General features: G+C 42.3%; 8 non-coding genes across 8 annotated transcripts; 5 read left to right on the forward strand and 3 right to left on the reverse strand.

The window, feature by feature from the left end:
• The first annotated feature begins 2,906 nt into the window (after positions 1-2,906).
• trnaw-cca (transfer RNA tryptophan (anticodon CCA)) lies at positions 2,907-2,978 on the forward strand. Its single transcript has one exon. It is a non-coding gene; the product is annotated as a tRNA-Trp (tRNA).
• Positions 2,979-5,507: 2,529 nt separating this feature from the next.
• trnak-uuu (transfer RNA lysine (anticodon UUU)) lies at positions 5,508-5,580 on the reverse strand. Its single transcript has one exon. It is a non-coding gene; the product is annotated as a tRNA-Lys (tRNA).
• A 1,850-nt stretch (positions 5,581-7,430) lies between these two features.
• On the reverse strand, positions 7,431-7,503 carry trnak-uuu (transfer RNA lysine (anticodon UUU)). Its single transcript has one exon. It is a non-coding gene; the product is annotated as a tRNA-Lys (tRNA).
• Positions 7,504-8,676: 1,173 nt separating this feature from the next.
• trnaw-cca (transfer RNA tryptophan (anticodon CCA)) lies at positions 8,677-8,748 on the forward strand. Its single transcript has one exon. It is a non-coding gene; the product is annotated as a tRNA-Trp (tRNA).
• Positions 8,749-10,599: 1,851 nt separating this feature from the next.
• On the forward strand, positions 10,600-10,671 carry trnaw-cca (transfer RNA tryptophan (anticodon CCA)). Its single transcript has one exon. It is a non-coding gene; the product is annotated as a tRNA-Trp (tRNA).
• Positions 10,672-12,522: 1,851 nt separating this feature from the next.
• On the forward strand, positions 12,523-12,594 carry trnaw-cca (transfer RNA tryptophan (anticodon CCA)). The gene has a single exon. It is a non-coding gene; the product is annotated as a tRNA-Trp (tRNA).
• Positions 12,595-14,445: 1,851 nt separating this feature from the next.
• Positions 14,446-14,517, forward strand: trnaw-cca (transfer RNA tryptophan (anticodon CCA)). Its single transcript has one exon. It is a non-coding gene; the product is annotated as a tRNA-Trp (tRNA).
• A 4,451-nt stretch (positions 14,518-18,968) lies between these two features.
• trnak-uuu (transfer RNA lysine (anticodon UUU)) lies at positions 18,969-19,041 on the reverse strand. The gene has a single exon. It is a non-coding gene; the product is annotated as a tRNA-Lys (tRNA).
• Between the last annotated feature and the right edge of the window lie 4,825 nt (positions 19,042-23,866).

Here is a 23,866-nt window from a genome sequence, read left to right on the forward strand (position 1 = left end):
CCGTTAAGATTTTTGTTTAACTGCCATGTTTTCAACATTTCGTTCCCTAACAAGAGGATTCTGACCATCACATCCAGTGAAAGTTGTTACCAGGATCACTCTTCTGAACAGCCCTGCCTCTAAAGTCTTATCTAGGATAAGTGAATGTCTTATATGCCTATGGTATGTGAATAACTTTAAAGAGATCAGCATTATCGACGAAGGTTGGCCTTCTAGACAAGGAGACCACATGACTCATTTTCAAGTCTACTTTATTTACAAACATGGACTAAAGCCATGGACCCTGAGATCAAAATACCAGTGCGCTATCGACTGAGAAATACAACCAACTCGGTCAAGATTGGTTCGCAGTCGACACCGTTCATTACATTTTCAACAGTTTTGCACACACACTTTTCCAGCATACTTCCCTGATCAAATGGATCGTCCACTCTGGACCAGACAAAGACATCCGCATCGGCTTTCAGCAATTTATCACTGTACGCTTTCATAGAAAACAGGCACAAGGGAGCTTTCAGTGATGTATTTTCATATATACATATAGATATATTTATATACGTTGAAGTCCAGTGTGTAGTGCAATCTTGGGCATTCGTGACTCCGTGTAACTCGGAAGATGGAGATTAATACCACCTTTGCCACTGAATGCCCATCATCTGACACAAAGACTGTTGTGAAATAATCCCAAAGATTGTCCCACACTGCTCCATACTCATATGCTTTCCAGTCTATAAGACAAGACTCAGGTCCAAGTTGTCCAAGCTCCACACTCACACACTGAGCTGAGGAGTGCTATTTGATCATGAAAAACCCTCTTGATATCCATGGACGGGGGAATCAGACAGGTTATGCAATCAGCTTTTGCTTTGTCCTTTGCACAAAAAAAGCCCTATCCCAGATTCCAGAAGCCTGGAGCAATAGATGACGCGCGTGACTTGTCCTTGAGAGAAAATGTGCTGCCACATGCACTGCTGGCCATGAAGGACCTCGTGGCGCAACGGTAGCGAGTCTGACTCCAGATCAGAAGGTTGCGTGTTCAAATCACTTCGACGTCATGAGCTGTCTGTGTGTGGCGGCTGGTGTTGCTGGCTTTTCCGAGAAGGTTCGTGGGCAGAATTTTAAATTACATTCAATCCCTAGGATGACCATGCATGTTTGTGTAAACCTCTTGACAAAAGATGACAGCGCTCAGGTAACAGCTCACCGACCTAATTACTAGGCAGACATCCTCAGCCTGCTATAACATGTTTCCCATTCTCGGCCGGGTGTGCGTGCTGAGAAAAGTTAGGGCCTGATAAGGCGTATTTAGATGCCATCATAATAGAAGATTCAGCTGGTCTGACAGACAGGATCCTAGCTTATCCTAGGTAAGAAATGGAAATGTTTGAAGCTTCAAGTTTCCTTCTAAGGTGAGGGGTTTGTATTTTATTCATCTGTAGATAAGAAAACCTGTGGCAATACCATCTCCTGGTGACCTTCCTGAACATAAGACAATCTCCTAAGAGAAAGTATCCACTGGTAAATTATGGAAATACTTGGCAAGGAGTCAGCAATTTCCAACTTTCTGCTCTTGAGAATTTCTTAATCCAAGCTGGGCCTCTTAATCGCTTTAAACAACTTGCGTCAAACGCTCTTCTTCCTAAGCACCAATAGAAGGTAACGCCTGAACAGGGACTTGAACCCTGGACGCTCAGATTAAAAGTCTGATGCTCTACCGACTGAGCTATCCAGGGTACGAAAAGGGTGCCATCGCTCCAAAAAAGCAGTTTGAGGCATCCTTTCCCAACGCTCATCTATTGTTTGACACATGTGAAGAAACAAAGCACTTGTGAACCCTTTCAAGTGGTGAGGTTGGCCACCAGAACTTTAAACCTTCACACTGGCTGATAACATGTCCCAGTATTTAAGCCGAGATCAATCGAACCGTTAAGATTTTTGTTTAACTGCCATGTTTTCAACATTTCGTTCCATAACAAGAGGATTCTGACCATCACATCCAGTGAAAGTTGTAACCAGGATTACTCTTCTGAACAGCCCTGCCTCTAAAGTCTTATCTAGGATAAGTGAATGTCTTATATGCCTATGGTATGTGAATAACTTTAAAGAGATCAGCATTATCGACGAAGGTTGGCCTTCTAGACAAGGAGACCACATGACTCATTTTCAAGTCTACTTTATTTACAAACATGGACTAAAGCCATGGACCCTGAGATCAAAAGACCAGTGCACTCTCGACTGAGAAATACAACCAACTCGGTCAAGATTGGTTTGCAGTCGACACTGTTCATTACATTTTCAACAGTTTTGCACACACACTTTTCCAGCATACTCCCCTGATCAAATGGATCGTCCACTCTGGACCAGACAAAGACATCCGCATCGGCTTTCAGCAATTTATCACTGTATGCTTTCAAAGAAAACGGGCACAATGGAGCTTTCAGTGATGTATTTTCATATATACATATAGATATATTTATATACGTTGAAGTCCAGTGTGTAGTGCAATCTTGGGCATTCGTGACTCCGTGTAACTCGGAAGATGGAGATTAATACCACCTTTGCCACTGAATGCCCATCATCTGACACAAAGACTGTTGTGAAATAATCCCAAAGATTGTCCCACACTGCTCCATACTCATATGCTTTCCAGTCTATAAGACAAGACTCAGGTCCAAGTTGTCCAAGCTTCACACTCACACACTGAGCTGAGGAGTGCTATTTGATCATGAAAAACCCTCTTGATATCCATGGACGGGGGAATCAGACAGGTTATGCAATCAGCTTTTGCTTTGTCCTTTGCACAAAAAAAGCCCTATCCCAGATTCCAGAAGCCTGGAGCAATAGATGACGCGCGTGACTTGTCCTTGAGAGAAAATGTGCTGCCACATGCACTGCTGGCCATGTAGGACCTCGTGGTGCAACGGTAGCGCGTCTGACTCCAGATCAGAAGGTTGCGTGTTCAAATCACGTCGAGGTCATGAGCTGTCTGTGTGTGGCGGCTGGTGTTGCTGGCTTTTCCGAGAAGGTTCGTGGGCAGAATTTTAAATTACATCCAATCCCTAGGATGACCATGCATGTTTGTGTCAACCTCTTGACAAATAATGACAGCGCTCAGGTAACAGCTCACCGACCTAATTACTAGGCAGACATCCTCATCCTGCTATAAACATGTTTCCCATTCTCGGCCGGTTGTGCGTGCTAGGAAAAGTTAGGGCCTGATAAAGTGTCTTTAGATGCCATCATAATAGAAGATTCAGCTGGTCTGACAGACAGGATCCTAGCTTATCCTAGGTAAGAAATGGAAATGTTCGAAGCTTCAAGTTTCCTGCTAAGGTGAGGGGTTTGTATTTTATTCATCTGTAGATAAGAAGACCTGTGGCAATACCATCTCCTGGTGACCTTCCTGAACCTAAGACAATCTCCTAAGAGAAAGTATTCACTGGTAAATTATGGAAATACTTGGCAAGGAGTCAGCAATTTCCAACGTTCTGCTCTTGAGAATTTCTTAATCCAAGCTGGGCCTCTTAATCGCTTTGAACAACTTGCGCCAAACGCTCTTCTTCCTAAGCACCAATAGAAGGTAACGCCTGAACAGGGACTTGAACCCTGGACGCTCAGATTAAAAGTCTGATGCTCTACCGACTGAGCTATCCAGTGTACGAAAAAGGTGCCATCGCTCCCAAAAAGCAGTTTGAGGCATCCTTTCCCAACGCTCGTCCATTGTTTGACACATGTGAAGAAACAAAGCACTTGTGAACCCTTTCAAGTGGTGAGGTTGGCCACCAGAATTTTAAACCTTCACACTGGCTGATAACATGTCCCAGTATTTAAGCCGAGATCAATCGAACCGTTAAGATTTTTGTTTAACTGCCATGTTTTCAACATTTCGTTCCCTAACAAGAGGATTCTGACCATCACATCCAGTGAAAGTTGTTACCAGGATCACTGTTCTAAACAGCCCTGCCTCTAAAGTCTTATCTAGGATAAGTGAATGTCTTATATGCCTATGGTATGTGAATAACTTTAAAGAGATCAGCATTATCGACGAAGGTTGGCCTTCTAGACAAGGAGACCACATGACTCATTTTCAAGTCTACTTTATTTACAAACATGGACTAAAGCCATGGACCCTGAGATCAAAATACCAGTGCGCTATCGACTGAGAAATACAACCAACTCGGTCAAGATTGGTTTGCAGTCGACACCGTTCATTACATTTTCAACAGTTTTGCACACACACTTTTCCAGCATACTTCCCTGATCAAATGGATCGTCCACTCTGGACCAGACAAAGACATCCGCATCGGCTTTCAGCAATTTATCACTGTATGCTTTCATAGAAAACAGGCACAAGGGAGCTTTCAGTGATGTATTTTCATATATACATATAGATATATTTATATACGTTGAAGTCCAGTGTGTAGTGCAATCTTGGGCATTCGTGACTCCGTGTAACTCGGAAGATGGAGATTAATACCACCTTTGCCACTGAATGCCCATCATCTGACACAAAGACTGTTGTGAAATAATCCCAAAGATTGTCCCACACTGCTCCATACTCATATGCTTTCCAGTCTATAAGACAAGACTCAGGTCCAAGTTGTCCAAGCTCCACACTCACACACTGAGCTGAGGAGTGCTATTTGATCATGAAAAACCCTCTTGATATCCATGGACGGGGGAATCAGACAGGTTATGCAATCAGCTTTTGCTTTGTCCTTTGCACAAAAAAAGCCCTATCCCAGATTCCAGAAGCCTGGAGCAATAGATGACGCGCGTGACTTGTCCTTGAGAGAAAATGTGCTGCCACATGCACTGCTGGCCATGTAGGACCTCGTGGCGCAACGGTAGCGAGTCTGACTCCAGATCAGAAGGTTGCGTGTTCAAATCACTTCGAGGTCATGAGCTGTCTGTGTGTGGCGGCTGGTGTTGCTGACTTTTCCGAGAAGGTTCGTGGGCAGAATTTTAAATTACATCCAATCCCTAGGATGACCATGCATGTTTGTGTAAACCTCTTGACAAAAGATGACAGCGCTCAGGTAACAGCTCACCGACCTAATTACTAGGCAGACATCCTCAGCCTGCTATAACATGTTTCCCATTCTCGACCGGCTGTGCGTGCTGAGAAAAGTTAGGGCCTGATAAGGCGTCTGTAGATGCCATCATAATAGAAGATTCAGCTGGTCTGACAGACAGGATCCTAGCTTATCCTAGGTAAGAAATGGAAATGTTTGAAGCTTCAAGTTTCCTTCTAAGGTGAGGGGTTTGTATTTTATTCATCTGTAGATAAGAAAACCTGTGGCAATACCATCTCCTGGTGACCTTCCTGAACATAAGACAATCTCCTAAGAGAAAGTATCCACTGGTAAATTATGGAAATACTTGGCAAGGAGTCAGCAATTTCCAACTTTCTGCTCTTGAGAATTTCTTAATCCAAGCTGGGCCTCTTAATCGCTTTGAACAACTTGCGTCAAACGCTCTTCTTCCTAAGCACCAATAGAAGGTAATGCCTGAACAGGGACTTGAACCCTGGACCCTCAGATTAAAAGTCTGATGCTCTACCGACTGAGCTATCCAGGGTACGAAAAAGGCGCCATCGCTCCCAAAAAGCAGTTTGAAGCATCCTTTCCCAACGCTCGTCTATTGTTTGACACATGTGAAGAAACAAAGCACTTGTGAACCCTTTCAAGTGGTGAGGTTGGCCACCAGAACTTTAAACCTTCACACTGGCTGATAACATGTCCCAGTATTTAAGCCGAGATCAATCGAACCGTTAAGATTTTTGTTTAACTGCCATGTTTTCAACATTTCGTTCCCTAACAAGAGGATTCTGACCATCACATCCAGTGAAAGTTGTTACCAGGATTACTCTTCTGAACAGCCCTACCTCTAAAGTCTTATCTAGGATAAGTGAATGTCTTATATGCCTATGGTATGTGAATTACTTTAAAGAGATCAGCATTATCGACGAAGGTTGGCCTTCTAGACAAGGAGACCACATGACTCATTTTCAAGTCTACTTTATTTACAAACATGGACTAAAGCCATGGACCCTGAGATCAAAAGACCAGTGCGCTATCGACTGAGAAATACAACCAACTCGGTCAAGATTGGTTTGCAGTCGACACCGTTCATTACATTTTCAACAGTTTTGCACACACACTTTTCCAGCATACTTCCCTGATCAAATGGATCGTCCACTCTGGACCAGACAAAGACATCCGCATCGGCTTTCAGCAATTTATCACTGTACGCTTTCAAAGAAAACGGGCACAATGGAGCTTTCAGTGATGTATTTTCATATACACAAATAGATATATTTATATACGTTGAAGTCCAGTGTGTAGTGCAATTTTGGGCATTCGTGGCTCCGTGTAACTCGGAAGATGGAGATTAATACCACCTTTGCCACTGAATGCCCATCATTTGACACAAAGACTGTTGTGAAATAATCCCAAAGATTGTCCCACACTGCTCCATACTCATATGCTTTCCAGTCTATAAGACAAGACTCAGGTCCAAGTTGTCCAAGCTCCACACTCACACACTGAGCTGAGGAGTGCTATTTGATCATGAAAAACCCTCTTGATATCCATGGACTGGGGAATCAGACAGGTTATGCAATCAGCTTTTGCTTTGTCCTTTGCACAAAAAAAGCCCTATCCCAGATTCCAGAAGCCTGGAGCAATAGATGACGCGCGTGACTTGTCCTTGAGAGAAAATGTGCTGCCACATGCACTGCTGGCCATGTAGGACCTCCTGGCGCAACGGTAGCGCGTCTGACTCCAGATCAGAAGGTTGCGTGTTCAAATCACGTCGAGGTCATGAGCTGTCTGTGTGTGGCGGCTGGTGTTGCTGGCTTTTCCGAGAAGGTTTGTGGGCAGAATTTTTAATTACATCCAATCCCTAGGATGACCATGCATGCTTGTGTCAACCTCTTGACAAAAGATGACAGCGCTCAGGTAACAGCTCACCGACCTAATTACTAGGCAGACATCCTCAGCCTGCTATAACATGTTTCCCATTCTCGGCCGGCTGTGCGTGCTGAGAAAATTTAGGGCCTGATAAGGCGTCTTTAGATGCCATCATAATAGAAGATTCAGCTGGTCTGACAGACAGGATCCTAGCTTATCCTAGGTAAGAAATGGAAATGTTCGAAGCTTCAAGTTTCCTGCTAAGGTGAGGGGTTTGTATTTTATTCATCTGTAGATAAGAAAACCTGTGGCAATACCATCTCCTGGTGACCTTCCTGAACATAAGACAATCTCCTAAGAGAAAGTATCCACTGGTAAATTATGGAAATACTTGGCAAGGAGTCAGCAATTTCCAAATTTCTGCTCTTGAGAATTTCTTAATCCAAGCTGGGCCTCTTAATCGCTTTAAACAACTTGCGTCAAACGCTCTTCTTCCTAAGCACCAATAGAAGGTAACGCCTGAACAGGGACTTGAACCCTGGACCCTCAGATTAAAAGTCTGATGCTCTACCGACTGAGCTATCCAGGGTACGAAAAAGGTGCCATCGCTCCCAAAAAGCAGTTTGAGGCATCCTTTCCCAACGCTCATCTATTGTTTGACACATGTGAAGAAACAAAGCACTTGTGAACCCTTTCAAGTGGTGAGGTTGGCCACCAGAACTTTAAACCTTCACACTGGCTGATAACATGTCCCAGTATTTAAGCCGAGATCAATCGAACCGTTAAGATTTTTGTTTAACTGCCATGTTTTCAACATTTCGTTCCATAACAAGAGGATTCTGACCATCACATCCAGTGAAAGTTGTAACCAGGATTACTCTTCTGAACAGCCCTGCCTCTAAAGTCTTATCTAGGATAAGTGAATGTCTTATATGCCTATGGTATATGAATAACTTTAAAGAGATCAGCATTATCGACGAAGGTTGGCCTTCTAGACAAGGAGACCACATGACTCATTTTCAAGTCTACTTTATTTACAAACATGGACTAAAGCCATGGACCCTGAGATCAAAAGACCAGTGCACTCTCGACTGAGAAATACAACCAACTCTGTCAAGATTGGTTTGCAGTCGACACTGTTCATTACATTTTCAACAGCTTTGCACACATACTTTTCCAGCATACTCCCCTGATCAAATGGATCGTCCACTCTGGACCAGACAAAGACATCCGCATCGGCTTTCAGCAATTTATCACTGTATGCTTTCAAAGAAAACGGGCACAAGGGAGCTTTCAGTGATGTATTTTCATATATACATATAGATATATTTATATACGTTGAAGTCCAGTGTGTAGTGCAATCTTGGGCATTCGTGGCTCCGTGTAACTCGGAAGATGGAGATTAATACCACCTTTGCCACTGAATGCCCATCATTTGACACAAAGACTGTTGTGAAATAATCCCAAAGATTGTCCCACACTGCTCCATACTCATATGCTTTCCAGTCTATAAGACAAGACTCAGGTCCAAGTTGTCCAAGCTTCACACTCACACACTGAGCTGAGGAGTGCTATTTGATCATGAAAAACCCTCTTGATATCCATGGACGGGGGAATCAGACAGGTTATGCAATCAGCTTTTGCTTTGTCCTTTGCACAAAAAAAGCCCTATCCCAGATTCCAGAAGCCTGGAGCAATAGATGACGCGCGTGACTTGTCCTTGAGAGAAAATGTGCTGCCACATGCACTGCTGGCCATGTAGGACCTCGTGGTGCAACGGTAGCGCGTCTGACTCCAGATCAGAAGGTTGCGTGTTCAAATCACGTCGAGGTCATGAGCTGTCTGTGTGTGGCGGCTGGTGTTGCTGGCTTTTCCGAGAAGGTTCGTGGGCAGAATTTTAAATTACATCCAATCCCTAGGATGACCATGCATGTTTGTGTAAACCTCTTGACAAAAGATGACAGCGCTCAGGTAACAGCTCACCGACCTAATTACTAGGCAGACATCCTCAGCCTGCTATAACATGTTTCCCATTCTCGGCCGGCTGTGCGTGCTGAGAAAATTTAGGGCCTGATAAGGCGTCTTTAGTTGCCATCATAATAGAAGATTCAGCTGGTCTGACAGACAGGATCCTAGCTTATCCTAGGTAAGAAATGGAAATGTTCGAAGCTTCAAGTTTCCTGCTAAGGTGAGGGGTTTGTATTTTATTCATCTGTAGATAAGAAGACCTGTGGCAATACCATCTCCTGGTGACCTTCCTGAACATAAGACAATCTCCTAAGAGAAAGTATCCACTGGTAAATTATGGAAATACTTGGCAAGGAGTCAGCAATTTCCAACTTTCTGCTCTTGAGAATTTCTTAATCCAAGCTGGGCCTCTTAATCGCTTTGAACAACTTGCGCCAAACGCTCTTCTTCCTAAGCACCAATAGAAGGTAACGCCTGAACAGGGACTTGAACCCTGGACGCTCAGATTAAAAGTCTGATGCTCTACCGACTGAGCTATCCAGTGTACGAAAAAGGTGCCATCGCTCCCAAAAAGCAGTTTGAGGCATCCTTTCCCAACGCTCGTCCATTGTTTGACACATGTGAAGAAACAAAGCACTTGTGAACCCTTTCAAGTGGTGAGGTTGGCCACCAGAATTTTAAACCTTCACACTGGCTGATAACATGTCCCAGTATTTAAGCCGAGATCAATCGAACCGTTAAGATTTTTGTTTAACTGCCATGTTTTCAACACTTCGTTCCCTAACAAGAGGATTCTGACCATCACATCCAGTGAAAGTTGTTACCAGGATCACTCTTCTGAACAGCCCTGCCTCTAAAGTCTTATCTAGGATAAGTGAATGTCTTATATGCCTATGGTATGTGAATAACTTTAAAGAGATCAGCATTATCGACGAAGGTTGGCCTTCTAGACAAGGAGACCACATGACTCATTTTCAAGTCTACTTTATTTACAAACATGGACTAAAGCCATGGACCCTGAGATCAAAATACCAGTGCGCTATCGACTGAGAAATACAACCAACTCGGTCAAGATTGGTTTGCAGTCGACACCGTTCATTACATTTTCAACAGTTTTGCACACACACTTTTCCAGCATACTTCCCTGATCAAATGGATCGTCCACTCTGGACCAGACAAAGACATCCGCATCGGCTTTCAGCAATTTATCACTGTATGCTTTCATAGAAAACAGGCACAAGGGAGCTTTCAGTGATGTATTTTCATATATACATATAGATATATTTATATACGTTGAAGTCCAGTGTGTAGTGCAATCTTGGGCATTCGTGACTCCGTGTAACTCGGAAGATGGAGATTAATACCACCTTTGCCACTGAATGCCCATCATCTGACACAAAGACTGTTGTGAAATAATCCCAAAGATTGTCCCACACTGCTCCATACTCATATGCTTTCCAGTCTATAAGACAAGACTCAGGTCCAAGTTGTCCAAGCTCCACACTCACACACTGAGCTGAGGAGTGCTATTTGATCATGAAAAACCCTCTTGATATCCATGGACGGGGGAATCAGACAGGTTATGCAATCAGCTTTTGCTTTGTCCTTTGCACAAAAAAAGCCCTATCCCAGATTCCAGAAGCCTGGAGCAAGAGATGACGCGCGTGACTTGTCCTTGAGAGAAAATGTGCTGCCACATGCACTGCTGGCCATGTAGGACCTCGTGGCGCAACGGTAGCGCGTCTGACTCCAGATCAGAAGGTTGCGTGTTCAAATCACGTCGAGGTCATGAGCTGTCTGTGTGTGGCGGCTGGTGTTGCTGGCTTTTCCGAGAAGGTTTGTGGGCAGAATTTTTAATTACATCCAATCCCTAGGATGACCATGCATGCTTGTGTCAACCTCTTGACAAAAGATGACAGCGCTCAGGTAACAGCTCACCGACCTAATTACTAGGCAGACATCCTCAGCCTGCTATAACATGTTTCCCATTCTCGGCCGGCTGTGCGTGCTGAGAAAATTTATTGCCTGATAAGGCGTCTTTAGATGCCATCATAATAGAAGATTCAGCTGGTCTGACAGACAGGATCCTAGCTTATCCTAGGTAAGAAATGGAAATGTTCGAAGCTTCAAGTTTCCTGCTAAGGTGAGGGGTTTGTATTTTATTCATCTGTAGATAAGAAGACCTGTGGCAATACCATCTCCTGGTGACCTTCCTGAACATAAGACAATCTCCTAAGAGAAAGTATCCACTGGTAAATTATGGAAATACTTGGCAAGGAGTCAGCAATTTCCAACTTTCTGCTCTTGAGAATTTCTTAATCCAAGCTGGGCCTCTTAATCGCTTTGAACAACTTGCGCCAAACGCTCTTTTTCCTAAGCACCAATAGAAGGTAACGCCTGAACAGGGACTTGAACCCTGGACCCTCAGATTAAAAGTCTGATGCTCTACCGACTGAACTATACAGGGTACGAAAAAGGTGCCATCGCTCCCAAAAAGCAGTTTGAGGCATCCTTTCCCAACGCTCGTCTATTGTTTGACACATGTGAAGAAACAAAGCACTTGTGAACCCTTTCAAGTGGTGAGGTTGGCCACCAGAACTTTAAACCTTCACACTGGCTGATAACATGTCCCAGTATTTAAGCCGAGATCAATCGAACCGTTAAGATTTTTGTTTAACTGCCATGTTTTCAACATTTCGTTCCCTAACAAGAGGATTCTGACCATCACATCCAGTGAAAGTTGTAACCAGGATTACTCTTCTGAACAGCCCTGCCTCTAAAGTCTTATCTAGAATAAGTGAATGTCTTATATGCCTATGGTATGTGAATAACTTTAAAGAGATCAGCATTATCGACGAAGGTTGGCCTTCTAGACAAGGAGACCACATGACTCATTTTCAAGTCTACTTTATTTACAAACATGGACTAAAGCCATGGACCCTGAGATCAAAAGACCAGTGCACTCTCGACTGAGAAATACAACCAACTCGGTCAAGATTGGTTTGCAGTCGACACTGTTCATTACATTTTCAACAGTTTTGCACACACACTTTTTCAGCATACTTCCCTGATCAAATGGATCGTCCACTCTGGACCAGACAAAGACATCCGCATCGGCTTTCAGCAATTTATCACTGTATGCTTTCATAGAAAACAGGCACAAGGGAGCTTTCAGTGATGTATTTTCATATATACATATAGATATATTTATATACGTTGAAGTCCAGTGTGTAGTGCAATCTTGGGCATTCGTGACTCCGTGTAACTCGGAAGATGGAGATTAATACCACCTTTGCCACTGAATGCCCATCATCTGACACAAAGACTGTTGTGAAATAATCCCAAAGATTGTCCCACACTGCTCCATACTCATATGCTTTCCAGTCTATAAGACAAGACTCAGGTCCAAGTTGTCCAAGCTCCACACTCACACACTGAGCTGAGGAGTGCTATTTGATCATGAAAAACCCTCTTGATATCCATGGACGGGGGAATCAGACAGGTTATGCAATCAGCTTTTGCTTTGTCCTTTGCACAAAAAAAGCCCTATCCCAGATTCCAGAAGCCTGGAGCAATAGATGACGGGCGTGACTTGTCCTTGAGAGAAAATGTGCTGCCACATGCACTGCTGGCCATGTAGGACCTCGTGGCGCAACGGTAGCGAGTCTGACTCCAGATCAGAAGGTTGCGTGTTCAAATCACGTCGAGGTCATGAGCTGTCTGTGTGTGGCGGCTGGTGTTGCTGGCTTTTCCGAGAAGGTTCGTGGGCAGAATTTTAAATTACATCCAATCCCTAGGATGACCATGCATGTTTGTGTAAACCTCTTGACAAAAGATGACAGCGCTCACGTAACAGCTCACCGACCTAATTTCTAGGCAGACATCCTCAGCCTGCTATAACATGTTTCCCATTCTCGGCCGGGTGTACGTGCTGAGAAAAGTTAGGGCCTGATAAGGCGTCTTTAGATGCCATCATAATAGAAGATTCAGCTGGTCTGACAGACAGGATCCTAGCTTATCCTAGGTAAGAAATGGAAATGTTTGAAGCTTCAAGTTTCCTTCTAAGGTGAGGGGTTTGTATTTTATTCATCTGTAGATAAGAAAACCTGTGGCAATACCATCTCCTGGTGACCTTCCTGAACATAAGACAATCTCCTAAGAGAAAGTATCCACTGGTAAATTATGGAAATACTTGGCAAGGAGTCAGCAATTTCCAACGTTCTGCTCTTGAGAATTTCTTAATCCAAGCTGGGCCTCTTAATTGCTTTGAACAACTTGCGCCAAACGCTCTTCTTCCTAAGCACCAATAGAAGGTAACGCCTGAACAGGGACTTGAACCCCGAACCCTCAGATTAAAAGTCTGATGCTCTACCGACTGAGCTATCCAGTGTACGAAAAAGGTGCCATCGCTCCCAAAAAGCAGTTTGAGGCATCCTTTCCCAACGCTCGTCCATTGTTTGACACATGTGAAGAAGCAAAGCACTTGTGAACCCTTTCAAGTGGTGAGGTTGGCCACCAGAATTTTAAACCTTCACACTGGCTGATAACATGTCCCAGTATTTAAGCCGAGATCAATCGAACCGTTAAGATTTTTGTTTAACTGCCATGTTTTCAACATTTCGTTCCCTAACAAGAGGATTCTGACCATCACATCCAGTGAAAGTTGTTACCAGGATCACTCTTCTGAACAGCCCTGCCTCTAAAGTCTTATCTAGGATAAGTGAATGTCTTATATGCCTATGGTATGTGAATAACTTTAAAGAGATCAGCATTATCGACGAAGGTTGGCCTTCTAGACAAGGAGACCACATGACTCATTTTCAAGTCTACTTTATTTACAAACATGGACTAAAGCCATGGACTCTGAGATCAAAATACCAGTGCGCTATCGACTGAGAAATACAACCAACTCGGTCAAGATTGGTTTGCAGTCGACACCGTTCATTACATTTTCAACAGTTTTGCACACACACTTTTCCAGCATACTTCCCTGATCAAATGGATCGTCCACTCTGGACCAGACAAAGACATCCGCATCGGCTTTCAGCAATTTATCACTGTATGCTTTCATAGAAAACAGGCACAAGGGAGCTTTCAGTGATGTATTTTCATATATACATATAGATATATTTATATACGTTGAAGTCCAGTGTGTAGTGCAATCTTGGGCATTCGTGACTCCGTGTAACTCAGAAGATGGAGATTAATACCACCTTTGCCACTGAATGCCCATCATCTGACACAAAGACTGTTGTGAAATAATCCCAAAGATTGTCCCACACTGCTCCATACTCATATGCTTTCCAGTCTATAAGACAAGACTCAGGTCCAAGTTGTCCAAGCTCCACACTCACACACTGAGCTGAGGAGTGCTATTTGATCATGAAAAACCCTCTTGATATACATGGACGGGGGAATCAGACAGGTTATGCAATCAGCTTTTGCTTTGTCCTTTGCACAAAAAAAGCCCTATCCCAGATTCCAGAAGCCTGGAGCAATAGATGACGGGCGTGACTTGTCCTTGAGAGAAAATGTGCTGCCACATGCACTGCTGGCCATGTAGGACCTCGTGGCGCAACGGTAGCGAGTCTGACTCCAGATCAGAAGGTTGCGTGTTCAAATCACGTCGAGGTCATGAGCTGTCTGTGTGTGGCGGCTGGTGGTACTGGCTTTTCCGAGAAGGTTCGTGGGCAGAATTTTAAATTACATCCAATCCCTAGGATGACCATGCATGTTTGTGTAAACCTCTTGACAAAAGATGACAGCGCTCACGTAACAGCTCACCGACCTAATTTCTAGGCAGACATCCTCAGCCTGCTATAACATGTTTCCCATTCTCGGCCGGGTGTACGTGCTGAGAAAAGTTAGGGCCTGATAAGGCGTCTTTAGATGCCATCATAATAGAAGATTCAGCTGGTCTGACAGACAGGATCCTAGCTTATCCTAGGTAAGAAATGGAAATGTTCGAAGCTTCAAGTTTCCTTCTAAGGTGAGGGGTTTGTATTTTATTCATCTGTAGATAAGAAAACCTGTGGCAATACCATCTCCTGGTGACCTTCCTGAACATAAGACAATCTCCTAAGAGAAAGTATCCACTGGTAAATTATGGAAATACTTGGCAAGGAGTCAGCAATTTCCAACTTTCTGCTCTTGAGAATTTCTTAATCCAAGCTGGGCCTCTTAATCGCTTTGAACAACTTGCGTCAAACGCTCTTCTTCCTAAGCACCAATAGAAGGTTACGCTTGAACAGGGACTTGAACCCTGGACGCTCAGATTAAAAGTCTGATGCTCTACCGACTGAGCTATCCAGTGTACGAAAAAGGTGCCATCGCTCCCAAAAAGCAGTTTGAGGCATCCTTTCCCAACGCTCGTCCATTGTTTGACACATGTGAAGAAACAAAGCACTTGTGAACCCTTTCAAGTGGTGAGGTTGGCCACCAGAATTTTAAACCTTCACACTGGCTGATAACATGTCCCAGTATTTAAGCCGAGATCAATCGAACCGTTAAGATTTTTGTTTAACTGCCATGTTTTCAACATTTCGTTCCCTAACAAGAGGATTCTGACCATCACATCCAGTGAAAGTTGTTACCAGGATCACTCTTCTGAACAGCCCTGCCTCTAAAGTCTTATCTAGGATAAGTGAATGTCTTATATGCCTATGGTATGTGAATAACTTTAAAGAGATCAGCATTATCGACGAAGGTTGGCCTTCTAGACAAGGAGACCACATGACTCATTTTCAAGTCTACTTTATTTACAAACATGGACTAAAGCCATGGACCCTGAGATCAAAATAACAGTGCGCTATCGACTGAGAAATACAACCAACTCGGTCAAGATTGGTTTGCAGTCGACACCGTTCATTACATTTTCAACAGTTTTGCACACACACTTTTCCAGCATACTTCCCTGATCAAATGGATCGTCCACTCTGGACCAGACAAAGACATCCGCATCGGCTTTCAGCAATTTATCACTGTATGCTTTCATAGAAAACAGGCACAAGGGAGCTTTCAGTGATGTATTTTCATATATACATATAGATATATTTATATACGTTGAAGTCCAGTGTGTAGTGCAATCTTGGGCATTCGTGACTCCGTGTAACTCGGAAGATGGAGATTAATACCACCTTTGCCACTGAATGCCCATCATTTGACACAAAGACTGTTGTGAAATAATCCCAAAGATTGTCCCACACTGCTCCATACTCATATGCTTTCCAGTCTATAAGACAAGACTCAGGTCCAAGTTGTCCAAGCTCCACACTCACACACTGAGCTGAGGAGTGCTATTTGATCATGAAAAACCCTCTTGATATCCATGGACGGGGGAATCAGACAGGTTATGCAATCAGCTTTTGCTTTGTCCTTTGCACAAAAAAAGCCCTATCCCAGATTCCAGAAGCCTGGAGCAATAGATGACGCGCGTGACTTGTCCTTGAGAGAAAATGTGCTGCCACATGCACTGCTGGCCCTGTAGGACCTCGTGGCGCAACGGTAGCGAGTCTGACTCCAGATCAGAAGGTTGCGTGTTCAAATCACTTCGTGGTCATGAGCTGTCTGTGTGTGGCGGCTGGTGTTGCTGGCTTTTCCGAGAAGGTTTGTGGGCAGAATTTTTAATTACATCCAATCCCTAGGATGACCATGCATGCTTGTGTCAACCTCTTGACAAAAGATGACAGCGCTCAGGTAACAGCTCACCGACCTAATTACTAGGCAGACATCCTCAGCCTGCTATAACATGTTTCCCATTCTCGGCCGGCTGTGCGTGCTGAGAAAATTTAGGGCCTGATAAGGCGTCTTTAGATGCCATCATAATAGAAGATTCAGCTGGTCTGACAGACAGGATCCTAGCTTATCCTAGGTAAGAAATGGAAATGTTCGAAGCTTCAAGTTTCCTTCTAAGGTGAGGGGTTTGTATTTTATTCATCTGTAGATAAGAAAACCTGTGGCAATACCATCTCCTGGTGACCTTCCTGAACATAAGACAATCTCCTAAGAGAAAGTATCCACTGGTAAATTATGGAAATACTTGGCAAGGAGTCAGCAATTTCCAACTTTCTGCTCTTGAGAATTTCTTAATCCAAGCTGGGCCTCTTAATCGCTTTGAACAACTTGCGTCAAACGCTCTTCTTCCTAAGCACCAATAGAAGGTTACGCTTGAACAGGGACTTGAACCCTGGACGCTCAGATTAAAAGTCTGATGCTCTACCGACTGAGCTATCCAGTGTACGAAAAAGGTGCCATCGCTCCCAAAAAGCAGTTTGAGGCATCCTTTCCCAACGCTCGTCCATTGTTTGACACATGTGAAGAAACAAAGCACTTGTGAACCCTTTCAAGTGGTGAGGTTGGCCACCAGAATTTTAAACCTTCACACTGGCTGATAACATGTCCCAGTATTTAAGCCGAGATCAATCGAACCGTTAAGATTTTTGTTTAACTGCCATGTTTTCAACATTTCGTTCCCTAACAAGAGGATTCTGACCATCACATCCAGTGAAAGTTGTAACCAGGATCACTCTTCTGAACAGCCCTGCCTCTAAAGTCTTATCTAGGATAAGTGAATGTCTTATATGCCTATGGTATGTGAATAACTTTAAAGAGATCAGCATTATCGACGAAGGTTGGCCTTCTAGACAAGGAGACCACATGACTCATTTTCAAGTCTACTTTATTTACAAACATGGACTAAAGCCATGGACCCTGAGATCAAAATACCAGTGCGCTATCGACTGAGAAATACAACCAACTCGGTCAAGATTGGTTTGCAGTCGACACCGTTCATTACATTTTCAACAGTTTTGCACACACACTTTTCCAGCATACTTCCCTGATCAAATGGATCGTCCACTCTGGACCAGACAAAGACATCCGCATCGGCTTTCAGCAATTTATCACTGTATGCTTTCATAGAAAACAGGCACAAGGGAGCTTTCAGTGATGTATTTTCATATATACATATAGATATATTTATATACGTTGAAGTCCAGTGTGTAGTGCAATCTTGGGCATTCGTGACTCCGTGTAACTCGGAAGATGGAGATTAATACCACCTTTGCCACTGAATGCCCATCATCTGACACAAAGACTGTTGTGAAATAATCCCAAAGATTGTCCCACACTGCTCCATACTCATATGCTTTCCAGTCTATAAGACAAGACTCAGGTCCAAGTTGTCCAAGCTCCACACTCACACACTGAGCTGAGGAGTGCTATTTGATCATGAAAAACCCTCTTGATATCCATGGACGGGGGAATCAGACAGGTTATGCAATCAGCTTTTGCTTTGTCCTTTGCACAAAAAAAGCCCTATCCCAGATTCCAGAAGCCTGGAGCAATAGATGACGCGCGTGACTTGTCCTTGAGAGAAAATGTGCTGCCACATGCACTGCTGGCCATGTAGGACCTCGTGGCGCAACGGTAGCGAGTCTGACTCCAGATCAGAAGGTTGCGTGTTCAAATCACTTCGTGGTCATGAGCTGTCTGTGTGTGGCGGCTGGTGTTGCTGGCTTTTCCGAGAAGGTTCGTGGGCAGAATTTTAAATTACATCCAATCCCTAGGATGACCATGCATGTTTGTGTAAACCTCTTGACAAAAGATGACAGCGCTCAGGTAACAGCTCACCGACCTAATTACTAGGCAGACATCCTCAGCCTGCTATAACATTTTTCCCATTCTCGGCCGGGTGTGCGTGCTGAGAAAAGTTAGGGCCTGATAAGGCGTCTTTAGATGCCATCATAATAGAAGATTCAGCTGGTCTGACAGACAGGATCCTAGCTTATCCTAGGTAAGAAATGGAAATGTTTGAAGCTTCAAGTTTCCTTCTAAGGTGAGGGGTTTGTATTTTATTCATCTGTAGATAAGAAAACCTGTGGCAATACCATCTCCTGGTGACCTTCCTGAACATAAGACAATCTCCTAAGAGAAAGTATCCACTGGTAAATTATGGAAATACTTGGCAAGGAGTCAGCAATTTCCAACTTTCTGCTCTTGAGAATTTCTTAATCCAAGCTGGGCCTCTTAATCGCTTTGAACAACTTGCGTCAAACGCTCTTCTTCCTAAGCACCAATAGAAGGTAATGCCTGAACAGGGACTTGAACCCTGGACCCTCAGATTAAAAGTCTGATGCTCTACCGACTGAGCTATCCAGGGTACGAAAAAGGTGCCATCTGTAAGCATATTTTAATTAAATATATTTGTGTATGCAGCAATGTAACAATATGATAATATTAATCAACATAATATTAATCTTAGTGAAATAATATAAAGGTTAAGTGAGAAAAGCAGACAGGACGTAAAACATAGCAGTAAGAGAAGGGTTAGAGTGACCCAGATAAGACAAGATAAGGTGCCAGGTGTCGGACTTGGCCTAATGAAGGATTGAAACAAGTGTTGGATATACGTATACATGTCTAAGTAAAATATAAACAAATATCCAAAAGACACACGATTACTTTTAGGAATACTGAGTTTAATAAAAGTAGACACAAAAATAAACTAGTATGTGCATCTACCAAATAAAGAGATGCTCATACATGGTCTGTCTCTTGAGAACTGTAGAATAAACCAGGAACAACCAACAGATAGAAAAAACCAAGGGCAAAGCAGGGAGGATAAAATCCTGGAAAAACCAACTAAAACCCAAGGACAGAAGAAATAATCAGGTGACAGACACCAGATAAGCACAAGAAACTAGAAACCAGATAAAAAGAGGGGCTAACGAGGTGTACGGGGAACTATGTAATAAACTATACACTGAAATTAAACTTGAAAGAATCAGGGGAATCTCCCTGCGAGACAGTGTGTGTGTGTGAAGATGGCCATGTGGGCAGACTGGACGGGCAGATAAGAAATAGGAAAAATCAGAGACACAGAGCTAGTCTTGTGAATAAAATATTTTAATAAGAGTAGACAAAGAATAAAAAGGCATATTTACATGGTAATAATATAAAATACAAAGAATAAAAGCCCAACGTAAAATACAAAACATAAGGGGCCAGGGTAAAAGCATCAATAGAAATAAAATTCCTCAGAAGGAACACGGTCTGAACTGCCCTGGCTGTCCGAATCATCCAAAGGGATGAAGTCATCAATGGAGAAGTCGCAGTTGGCTATAAAATAGAATAAAATGTATAAAAACATTGAATGGGGTAAAATAAGGCAAATAAGTAAAATAGTGTAAAGGAGATGCTTACCCATGGCTGGTCTCTTGAAAAATGAAGAACATACCAAAGAAAAAACAAGGAAAAAGCCTTGAAAACAAGCGGCACCCCTATATTTTTATAAAAAAGATATGAAAAGTGTAAAGATAATAGAAAATAATTATTAAAGAAGATGAATTATAATGGAAAGAAGTTTCGAGCATAGTAAGAGTCAGATAAGCGCAGGAAGAAGTCAAATAACGAGGTGTAAATATAAAGGGAAAGAGTTATGAGCATGGAGAGGAGTCAGATAGCGAGGTGTATGACATAATGGTACAAAATAAGAGAAATGTAATTTTTATGGAAAAATTAATTGATAAAAAACTGAATTATAATGGATTATAATTTTGCTGTGGTCAAACGAGGTGAAGGTACAGGGGAGGAGACTGGAGATCCCCCCCTCTTAGAAACTGTATAAAAGGAGCGTGCTTTTGACTGTGAATTCAGTCTGGACTTGGCACTGCTTTGGTTCTGATCCAAGGCATGGCTAGGCTGGCTCATCTGGGTTCTTATTGCTGCAATAAAAGCCTGACTTACTTCATCCAGCTCTGCGTGGCGTAATCTTCTTTAATTCTTCTTTAATTCTCTTTGTTAATGATTTGTTAACTTATTGATATTTTAAACTAACAGCAACATCAACACGTGGAAGAATTTTCTCCCACATTTATTGGTGACCCCCGACTGCGATTGCCGTTGAGGGGTGACCCCTCTGGGGACCTGGGACCACCGCGGGCTGACAGACCATTAACTTGTGCCGGCATAGAAAAGGTAAGCAGAAAACCTGTTTGATCAAATTTCTGCATTAGAAGTTCATGGTCTGTTAGTGTGCGTGTTTCCGGCTGGAGGGAGTAACTCCTAAGGTATATTGAACACATTTTGTTGAATGTTGCTAATATTGATAAAATAAGCGCTACATTTATTTTAATATAAAAAGACTGGATGAAGTAACAAAGAATTGGGAGATCTCCAAAAGTTTTTGTTTTCTGATTTTTGTTGTTTATATTCTCTTTCTTATTTTTTTGTGTTGTGTGACATCTGAGGTAACGCCACTGTGTTGGGGCTAGAGCCCGTATATGAGGAATCGCCAACAAGTGGGGCTGGACCCAGATGGTCCGTTTTGATATATGGTATAAGATATCTGAGGTAACGCCACCGTGTTGGGGCTAGAGCCCGTACACGAGGATTCGCCAACAGGTGGGGCTGGACCCAGATGGTTTAAAGTCCTGCAGATCACTAGGTAGAGGACGGAAGCAAATCCTCAGACGTGGCAGGTGGAAAAAGTCCTGTAATAAGCCGCTAGGTATAGAACTCATTAAAAAGCGAGGTGTTTCTAAGACGCGGAGCTGAACAGGTGGTTATTGTGAAAAAGTCCTGTAGGTGGTTGTGCTGTAATCTCGAGTCCTAGGGCTAGAACCCACTTATGTGAGGTATCGCTAGGAACAGTGCTGCAATCACGTTCCCTAGGGTTAGAACCCATATATATGAGGTATCGCTAGGGAACGAAAGGAGATTGCTATTTGAAAATTCCTACAGGTGGTATTGAAGTTTTCTGGGCCCAGGTTGTGTTGTGTGATAAAAGGTTTTACTGTTGATGTTGTTTTGAGTACTCAAATTGTTAAAACCTGTTGTGAAAAGTAGAAAAACGCTGTGTGTGTCTTTTGTATCTGTGAGTGTCCTTTAAAAGTGTGCGTGCATTAAATTTATGTGCACAGTCCTGAATTTATGTGTATGTGTAAGAATATAGTAAGTGATATGATATTAGAGATAACTTAATGAGAAGATAGAAGAATTCAAAAACACCTTTTTGCTATAATTATTAGCATAGGCGTCGCTAGGCCAACATTTGTACTCAGCCCCCCTAAAAATTCTCTATAAACTTCACACACATTGCTGGTCGCCCGTCGTCCCCTTTAAATTTGATATGAAAGCGGTGACAGACTTCGACTCCTTCGCGTCTTTCAGCGGTCTTTAATTCGCCATCACAAAGGGAGGATTAAGTCAAGGTGTGTGTTTTTTTCCATAAATTGTTATATCTGCATCAGTTCAGTCCTTTTTCATAAATACAGTTTACTAAATGTCCTGAGGGATTAATCAGTTAAATCTTCGCTGTGTTCACCCTCATCACACCGGCTGTTTCCTCTAGTGAAAATGAAGCCCTTAATACACACTCTATAAACCTATAGTCTAGTTTATACAACAATCATGCCGCTGCTGTTTTAATTGGAAAACCTAACTGTCTATATAAAACATTGCACAGTGCATATGGCATTAACTACCAGAGAGTTCTGCACATAAATGATTAAAAATACTGACAGACAGCATTTAGTGCACTCGGTTTAACTGTATAGCAGTGTGATTTACAGAGATAGAAAAATCATTTTTTTTTTAATAAATGTATTGTATTAAAAAATGTCCCAAATCGTAAAATACATTTATTAGTCTTAGAGTAGGGTTTTTGTCACTTTGATTTAGAAAAAGTTACTTTTTAATGAATAGAAACAACAACAAAAAAGAATGATAACATTGAAAATGATTAACAGATAAATGTTTAACATTATTGGCACCACACAGTTTATTCCATTGTCTAGCCTCATAGGTGTGTTGTTTATTTTGCTAATCGATGTAAGTATAAAGTTATATGCTGTTTTCTGGTTACATTTTTCTGATTGTACCTGTACATAGAAAAAGGTTTATACAGTAAACAGTGTGTGTGCATGCATGTGTGATCAGAAAGACTCATTTGAGTACTGATTATGAACAAGCCAAATATGTGTTAAACATCTATGGGGGCTGAGCCTCCCTTAACCGAAGATCCTAGAAACGCCCCTGATTTTAATAAATATAATGAATACATAATAAGTTTAAATAATAGTGTATAAAATAAAAGCATAAGTGATACATATAATATTTATAGTATTAAAGGAAACGTGTGGCTATGGTATGCGCCGTTAGACATAGAACTCACTGTGACATAAGCTTCCTCTGTAACATGAAAGTGGTACAGGTGTTGAATGTACCAGCATAGTAGTATTATAAAATAATAATATTTTTGGATTAGTGTACATATGTGCAGCAACATATTAGTTATTGAAGATAAGCTTAAGTAAGATATAAAAGGTACCTTTACGTGTTGTGTAGTCATTGACACAATACTAAGAACAATAAACATAGTGCATAAAGTAATAAATGCACCGAGGTTACACATACTGTAAAACAAATATTAAATATAACAAATGGAGGAGATAAGATGATAAGTGGAGTTAGAGAATTAACTGGGATGAGCAGATAAGAGAAGAAGAAGTTTTAACTAAGCGCGAACGGGAGTTTAGAATTTTGGAGTCAGATCAGAGTGAAAGATATAGATGTTTATTGAATAATCCTGAGAAGGATTTACTTTTAGAAAAAGAGTGTGACAAGGGAGAGTGGATACATAGGCTCTCATTAAGACCTGTTGTGTTGGATCTTGATGGCAACACACACTTTATTACTTACATCATATTTTAGGATGGAGAAATTATTTTTTTTATTGGGTTAGTTCTTAGAGAGATTCGTTTAAAAGTAATAAATAGTATGATAGAATTTGGAGGAATAAGTGGACCCCCCTCCACTTCCTTGTTTAACGCTCATTTCACTGCTGCAAGCATACCCAGATTTTGATATATTGCGTTTAGAGGAAAGCGCGGGAGGTTGGAAAGTAAAAAGATATAGACTAATAAGAGCAGAGGCAGGTCCGGTAGTGCTAAGTCGTATGTGGGTGATTAATAACAATAGTGAAT

The sequence above is a fragment of the Clarias gariepinus genome, chromosome 5 (genome assembly GCF_024256425.1).
Source record: "Clarias gariepinus isolate MV-2021 ecotype Netherlands chromosome 5, CGAR_prim_01v2, whole genome shotgun sequence".
Lineage (NCBI taxonomy): Eukaryota > Metazoa > Chordata > Actinopteri > Siluriformes > Clariidae > Clarias > Clarias gariepinus.